Genomic DNA, 9008 nt, shown 5'->3' with positions numbered 1-9008 from the left:
TGAACCCAGAATCCTAAGTCTGGCTGGGGGGTTGGGAGTATTTCGCTACTGCGCAATCCATACCATTTGCAAAAAAATAAATCCAAAAAACATTCTTTAGGCAACTTGAAATTTGTTTATTCTTAAATTTTAGCATCTATTTAACCTAGAAATAAGTGTGCCAGACTTTTCTTTCGGGTTTAAAGTGTAACCAGACCATTCCAAATATGTTTAATTATTATATCTGGAAAACATACTTTAGGCATTCTAAAATTTTTACAGCGTGTTTATTAGATGATATTAAAAAATATGTGTTAATTACCGGACGAATTCAATGGGATTTAATACTTGCCAGACGCGAATGAAGACTTTAAATGAGCGCGATAAGAAAGTCTTATGAGTATCTATAAGCGCGAGAAAGATAGTTTATTGAGACCCGTCGGCAGCCGATGCGGCTGATGTAACAGTATTTTGGAGTATGTACTTCAAATTTTCATAAAAACAATTTTTTTTCGGTTTCATTTCAATTATTTGCAGGCTTTTAATTCAGAGATTATTTTGTTGGAATTAAGTTACCATGTACAAATATGTATTTATAAATTAAATATTGACGTGCATAGTGTAAATAGTTTAGAATAATTACTGCAAGTAAATATTTTAGTAACTACTAATTTCGCTACTAACTAGTAAATTACAATGGATAAAAAACATTTAAGTTGTGAAGTTTGTAAAAAAAATACTAGTGACAAAGTTATTGTTTTTGATGAAGGCAGACTACAAAAATGCAAAGAATTTTTAAAAGTGCGCCAACAACATGGTTTAAAATTTAAAGAAGTGGTTTTACCAGAAAACGTAGTCCCGACAAAAGGTTACCATGTACAGTGCTAAAAAAATAAGTATTCTGGAATTTTATTAAAGTACCTACCATTGTTAATCTTTCTAGATAGATTCAAAAGTAAGTAAAAGGGCTTTACTTTTATGCTTAGGCGTTAAAATGACTTTTTATATTGTCAATCAGGTCGCAAAAATTAATAATATAATATATGCCACAAAAGTATAATAATAATTATACTTTTGTGACGTTTGAAAAAAATATATTTTATATTATGCTAATTTTTAAATAATTATTCGTCTTTTTATTCTTTCAGATATAAAATACTTAAATTAAAAAGGCTTCTTATTGAAAGGATTTCAATGATATATTTTTTTACGACTCTAAAATGTTGTTACGTCATCGTCAGCCGCATCGGCTGCCGACCAGGTCTCAATAAACTATCTTTCTCGCGCTTATAGATACTCATAAGACTTTCTTATCGCGCTCATTTAAAGTCTTCATTCGCGTCTGGCAAGTATTAAATCCCATTGAATTCGTCCGGTAATTAACACATATTTTTTAATATCATCCAATAAACACGCTGTAAAAATTTTAGAATGCTTAAAGTATGTTTCCCAGGTATAATAATTAAACATATTGGGAATGGTCTGGTTACACTTTAAACCCGAAAAAAAAGTCTGGCATACTTATTTCTAGGTTAAATAGATGCTAAAATTTAAGAATAAACAAATTTCAAGTTGCCTAAAAAATGTTTTTTGGATTTATTTTTTTGCAAATGTTATGGGTTGCGCAGTAGCAAAATACCCCCAACCCCCCAGCCAGACTTAGGATTCTGGGTTCACCAGTTAATAACCTATAGATTTTTAGTTATTCTAGCTTGCCTAAAATATGTTCTCTAAATATGTCGTCAGCTCTTAGGCTATGTGGGCTCAGCCTAACCCGTTCTAATATGTCCCACCCCCATATAACCTGGAATCGCATTAAAGAAGAGACACCGCACTCAGCCGCTCGAATATTCGAGAACAATCGAATTCCACTGGAATGGCGGCGTACATACGAGAGCAATCTAAATCTTCTCTATGCACCTCTAACTATCTATGGACTGGATTGTTCTAGGCTCTCTGTCTGTGGCTATATAACCCGAGGTCGGTACAAGAAGGACAGAAAGCAGACAGATTCGGTCAACGCGTACCATTGCCGAACTAAATTCAAAATAAATTCCAGCAGGAATAATAGCTGACCATACTTTGGCAGCTGGTTCCTTGGAGGTGGACTGTTTTTAGTGGGTAACAATTCCGTGTCCCTCACAATCTAGGGGTTATTTCTATGATCGTCTCACTCGAGATGGTGATGGAAATGTTCACTATTCGTCTATAAAAGATTTTTAAACCACCCCCTCACCAAAAAAAATCCCTTTCAGATAAATAGTTGTAAATAGTTGTAAATAGTTATAAATAGTTATAAATAGTTCGTTAAGTAGTTTTATCGTTATTGTTTTGTTACTTAGTGTAAAATAAATTGTGTTTAAATAAATTAGACTTTCTATCCACACGGAACCGACAAAAAACGTAACAATACACTGAAAAAAAGTTGGTAGGCACCTCAAAAAAATTCTCTCCAAGTATGAGCTCTTAATTTTAATAGGAAGGTCCTCCACCTTTCAGTTTTCTATTTTTTCCTTATTGTTAGAAGGAAAAATTCATATCTCGGTATCTACTATTTTGAAAAAATACCACATGTAGGAAATTGAATTCTCTACAAAGGCAGTTTTCTTTTTTCTTAGGGCAGTTTTCTTTTTTCTTATGAATTTTATAACTCGTTAACAAAAAATCGTTATGACACGCGCAATACACGATTTTGTAGGAAATCCACTGCTCTACAAAAATGGTTTCTTATGATTAGTCGGTTAAATTAACCGTTTAAAAGATATTCATCATCAAACTTCAATGCAAAATAAACACAACCGCAAAGTCTAGGGATATTTTAATTTTTGCCTATATTTTTATTTTGTAGCTGCGAAAATCCATGAATTCTTTCAAATACAAAAAAGAACACCTTATCGCTATTTCAGTTTGTTTACCTTTACTAAGTGCGTCTATTTTGCTGTATTTTTGCAAAACATAAATAAAATATTTTTAAGTGAAATTTATGGTACCTTTTGTGTACGCATACTTGAAAGCTAATACCTCTATTTTTATGTTTGAAGCATTAGTGTATTATTGTTAACTATGCAGCGTAGGCATTTAACTCGAGAAGAAATGATTAGAGCGGTTGGTCTTTTGGACGGTGGTATGAGACAAACTGATGTTGCGAGAGAAATTGGTATTTCAGAAAGCTTGATATCACATCTTTGCTCACGATATCGAGAAGAGGGTGATGTGGCAGAAAGGTACAGGGGACGTGGGCGTATTACCAACCCAGTACAAGAATGATTTCTGCACCTTAATGCTCGGAGACATCCCAATATTACGACACCTGAGTTACAAATAATGGTGCATTGATTCATGGCATTGTCATTTCGGATGATACTGTGCGTAGACGTTTACATGATAATGGCCTTCGCAGTCGACGCCCTTTGAGAGTTCAACCTCTTTCCTGGGGCAATCGAGGTACTCGACTTCAGTGGACACAGGAACATTTAATTTGGCAAAATGAAAATTGGGCTACAGTTCTTTTCACGGGTGAGTCCCGGTTTGGCATACATCCTGATTCAAGAAGGGTTCGTGTCTGGAGAGAGCCTGGTAATTTGATTCACCTTCAAAATGTTCAGGAGGTTCACTCTTACAGAGGAGGAACAATAATGGTCTGGGGTGGAATAAGCATCAGTGGCAGAACTGACCTCATTTTGTTGGAGAACTTTTTAACGGGTAGGTCATATGTTGATCAGATACTTGGACATGTGGTCATTCCATATGTGGCAGCTATGGGTCCCAATTTCCTATACATGCATGACAACGCCAGACCTCATACAGCTAGGATTGCAATGGACTTCTTGGAAGACAACGATATCGATGTTTTACCGTGGCCACCGCAATCTCCAGATTTAAATCCCATTGAGCATGTGTGGGATATGTGGCAACGAAGGGTTTTACGTATGGGAATACCAAGGGACAACAGAAGAAATCTTTTTTAGCTCTACAAAATGCCTGGAATGAAATACCACAGCCTGACATCGATAACTTGATTTTGAGCAAGCCCAGGCGATGTCAGGCAGTTGTGAATAACAGAGAAGGTCATACAACTTATTAAATAAACATTTGTGACACAATAAATAATGTGTTTGCTACTTAATTAGTTAATATTTTTTTATGTTTTTTTTTTCAAAAGTTTAGTTTTGGATTAGAATAAAACAATATTTTGTATAAAATTACTTATCCCACAAAACACTAAAATTTTATAAAAAGAAGAAATCTAACAAAAATGAGCTATTAGAGGCAATTTTGAAAAAATATCCCTAGATTTTGCGGTTGTGTGTAATTTTAAGAGTTTTTGATTAGTAATTCGATGGCATTAACAGCTTTTGATTAATTAATTAATTTATTTTATGAGTTTCAGGAAAATTTGTACAAATTTGAGTTTCTATGAACAAAGAAACGTTTTAAACTTTTTTTCTAGTTTTTTTTAGTCCTAAGCATGTTAACATTGAAACAAAAAATTATTATATTTCTTTTAACTTAGAGTCAATGATTCATTAAATTTCGAATAAATAATGTTTTTATGACAAATTTAATATAAAAAGTATTGATCTAAAGAAAATCAATTTTTTATGAAAAAGTTTTTTTTTATTTAATTATCAACTGAGATATAATTGGATTGGACGAATTATTAATCAACAACTGTTAAAATTATTGTGCATTGAAGTTTGATGATAAAGAACAGCAGATGATTAAAACTGTGAATTTTAATTATCTGCTGATAACTAATATGGTTAACGAAACGCGCGTCCAGTGTAAAAGTAAAAGTATTTTGGTGCCTTGTGGTGATTTAGTGTTTTATTTTGCTATATTTTCATGTTCTCTAAAACGGTATGGAAATTTGGAAAATATAAACGGAATTAACCATATTAGAACACGCAGTTTTTTTTATGATGAAGGCATTTTTCTCAAAATGTCAAGAAAAGTTTTTCCTCTTGGAAAGACAGTCCAGGGACATACTGTATATTACTATTAACAGAAAAAAAATTCAATTAAATTAAATTTTAAATTTCACTTGTTAACACCTCTAATTATTGTTTAATAAGTTTTAAATTATTTACATGTCATTGAATTCAGGATAAAAAATATTTACACAGAATTTAATATTTCAAGTATGTCAAAAACAGAGTGAAATGATGTCAACCAAAATCTGATTTTCCATAAAAATTAAATGTTATAAAACGTCAGGTCAAAAACTAATTATACTGTTTCGTGCAGGCGAAAAATCAAAAATGGAAAGGTAAAATGTTGGTGTCATGTAGTTTTCAAAATAAAACGAGGAAAAATATTCTGTATTGTTCAAAAACACTACAAAAATTATTTAATATAACATGATTTAAATATTTGAAAGTTTTTTATATTTAAAATGCTCCTGGTATAGAGGCAGATATGTTGCGAACAAAGATGGAAAATCAGCCTTTAAAAGTAAAGACAGGTCAATATTATATAAGCCCACTTAAGCTAGGATCTGGACAATATTGACATAGTAAAAGGTAAAGAGTAGTTGCACTCTCCCAAATATTTTTCTGCCAGTTTTTATAATCTGTCGAATATCGGCAGATTGCAGAACATTTCAGTTAAGTTCCGTCCGTCGACCTGCGAGGTTCGAGCGTTGCGTCCATAGACTTCTAAATCTAGAATATTATCTAAATAAGCGCCTTTCTACAACAACGCCACTGACTCCCAATGGGTAAATTGAGAGTTACCTACCGGTCAAAACCCGTTTCAAGACTTAAATGGATTGTTTAAGTCAAATTTCTTGCAAATTTGGCACTGGCGAACCATATTTTATAGTTCTTGAACAGAAAAAGTCAATAAAATAAACACTTAAGGACTACAAGCTAAGAAAATGCGTTAATACAGCCGGGGAGACAGCGGCAACAAAGCTTTACCGCACACGTGCGACACGTACTACAAGGTAATAAATGAATGAATAGGCTCCCTCGCCTCTAATCGGTGTTGTCATGTTGTAAAGAACTTATCCTTTTTAAACAGTATCCGACTTATAATTTAGTAGTATAAGGACTATTTAATACATCTCTGGAATATTAAAACCTACTTTATTAAACTGTAGTATTAATATCTCAATATATGTGTATAACAAGAAAAAAAAATTGATAATATTAAAGACGTGACAACATAGGCTGGATGAGGAAGGCTCGGTCGACTGTACCCAGAAGTAAACATGTGTACAAAAAATATTGTCTGTCCGCGCTGAGATGTAAATAGTGTAGTCTATATTTTATTTTAAGTCTATGGTTGCGTCTCAGCACAGAGACGGATTGACAAAAAATGAGTGCCTTTTTTTTAGTTTTTAGTTAAAAACATAATTTCTTGATAATATGGTAATTCAGAACCGGAAATTCCCGATACTTTTGAGATATTAAAGAATATGTTATTTTATTATTTAGTACAATGTGTTGTTCAATGTATTAGTTATCCAATGAAAATCATCTAACCAATATATATTACTACAAAAAAAACACATTAATGTTAAAATTAACCGTGTTTTAAATTAAATAAAAGTTGTAAAAAATCTTTAAAATAGATAATAATATAAAAATATGTCATTATATATTTTTTCCACATTTCTTCCCATCAGAAGATTTTCAGATACAGAAGAATTGTAACTTACACGAAATGTGAAGATATTCTGTTTTCAAGCAATCAAATAGTCTTTTCAAATCAAATCAAATAATCTTTTAGTCTCGTTATTAAGCTTGACTGGGACACCGTTGCCCTCTTTTAGATATTTTCTTTTAAAGAAATTAATTATAAATATTATGTGCCTGATGGCGTAGAGGTACAGGCTCTCATCTACCAATCTCAAGGTACAGCCGACTATTTTTATTAAAAAATAAAATATAGTTTGGGTACCTAGGTCGACTCAGCCTTAAATGAGTACTTGGGATTCACAGTCCTGAGGTAATAATAGGCGGTTGAAGCGTAGTGCTAGCCACATTACCTTCCTTGTATACCGAACGGCTCTAGTATGAGTATCCAAGGCGTTAAACTCTATATACGGGAGCTATTATTATTATATATTAATTATAAATATATAAACAGTTATTATTTACATCAACAAAACGCACCTCCTTGTTTAACAGCACTTAATAAAAGGCCATTACTACCGCGTTCCCGTTCAAAATATTCTAATAAGGTGGCGATGAGTTTTCTGCAACGGTTATTAAGCTCTCTAATCTTGTACACTTTGCATTAAAAGAGGTTCTAAAAAGAGCAATGTTCGAGTGCAAGGTCTGCTAGTAAAAATTTTAAACTTAAAGTATCATAACGCTATTTAGTGAAACCAAAAACTCGTAATTCAAAACTAAATTGTGAAAACGTATAACAATGTCAGGAAATAAATACATAAATATGGCAACTCGACATTTTTTACAGCAGAGCTACCACCTAAATCCCCAGCGCGAAATTTAAATTCCAGTTAGTCAGCACGACGCCGAATATGTCCATGGTTGGCCAACAATGAATTTAAAAATAGCGCCTTCGATTACCTAACTAAAAGTTTATTTGATATCAAATATACAGGGTGGTCCGAATTGTATTACGGAAACTTCGCAGCATATTCTGCAGATAAAAATAAATAAAAAAGTTCGTATAAATGTAGGTCCTAAAATGCTTAGTTTCAGAGATACAGGGTGTAGAAATTTCATTTTTATTTCGATTTTTTCTAAATAATTTCTGAAGTAACGTCAATATTTGGATGAAAATTGGTGTCTGGGAGTTTTTTGACATGATAAATTTGATTTTGATGTCAATATGACTCCTACTAGCAGAGGGCTCCACCTACATGTGTTTTAACTGTTTTGAAGCGTAATATTGGCGCCAAAAACTAGCGGCAAATTTAAAAGGAGGCTAACATTTCGCTGTTTCGGCTTTTAAGCAGCTGGTCGGTCCGGCGCCAATATGGCCGACCAACATTGACAGGCAAGCCGTAAAATAAAATATTTATTAATTGTAATAGAATTACGTTTATTATCTACAGTTTACCTTCATTTTAACGTAATATCAGGTGGTATATTAATATTCAATTTCATAAATTTAATTTTTTAGGCCTATATATGTTAAGAGGTTATAAACGAATGGTTTCCGTACAAGTGTTTTTCATTTGTATTAGCATTTATTTTATGTTACCTTTTAGCGCAAAGTACGCCAACAGAAGTAAGTTAATAGGTAAGAAGAAATAAAGTTGGAATAACATTTAGAATTTTAGTACTTAATTCAGTCGAAACAATTGGAAAAACTTTGTTTGTTGATGAGAACGGGATACCTATACCATAAGTAAACTTTCCCTATTATACCAGTTATGCTGTAGTTAGTTTTGACAAATAAGCATGATTTAACGAAAGTCTTTGGAACTATGAATAAGCTACAAACTTAAATTTGAAGGCCGGCTTTTATACGAGAAAATTTTGAACCATGGTTGAAACAAATAAATGTAATAATTAAATTGATATGATACATACCTGCTATTTTTGAAATATATTAATATATTGATAGAAAGATTGTTTCAATTAGTATTACTTCAGGTAGTTTAGCATTTTAGGTATGTAATTGTGCACTTATTTTATAAATAACTTAGAAAGAAGCTTGAAACACATAGGGGCTCTTTATGTGTGCTGTATAATTAAGGTTTGTATGTTATGGAGTCATTTTTATACAACAAATTTATTATTAGTTGAATAAAAGCAAGTTAATACCACATAATTCAATTAAAATATATTTTGCTCTGCAATTTAATGTTATATTTTTAAAACAACAAGTGTCATAGTCATAATGTTTAAGTATCATTATTATAAAAAAGTTATACTGCTATAAATTTAACATTGAAATAACTGTAATTATTGTTATACATAAATTAAGTAGGCATAATTTTACCTCGACAATATGTAAAACTTCAAACGAATCTTAACAATTTTATGCCATGTATAAAAATCAAATTTAAATCACACACTTTTATTTATAACTGACAGTATAAGACC

The 9008-nt window shown here is 32.0% G+C and overlaps 1 long non-coding RNA gene across 1 annotated transcript; it reads left to right on the top strand.

Moving 5' to 3' along the window:
• Positions 1–7910: 7910 nt before the first annotated feature.
• LOC115883673 lies at positions 7911–8554 on the top strand. The gene is made up of 3 exons (XR_004050426.1): positions 7911–8028; positions 8080–8187; positions 8240–8554. It is a non-coding gene; the product is annotated as an uncharacterized LOC115883673 (long non-coding RNA).
• Positions 8555–9008: the final 454 nt, after the last annotated feature.

This window comes from Sitophilus oryzae, unplaced genomic scaffold (genome assembly GCF_002938485.1).
Source record: "Sitophilus oryzae breed Bouriz unplaced genomic scaffold, Soryzae_2.0 scaffold_1974_pilon_pilon, whole genome shotgun sequence".
Lineage (NCBI taxonomy): Eukaryota > Metazoa > Arthropoda > Insecta > Coleoptera > Curculionidae > Sitophilus > Sitophilus oryzae.
This window is presented reverse-complemented; position numbering and strand designations above follow the sequence as displayed.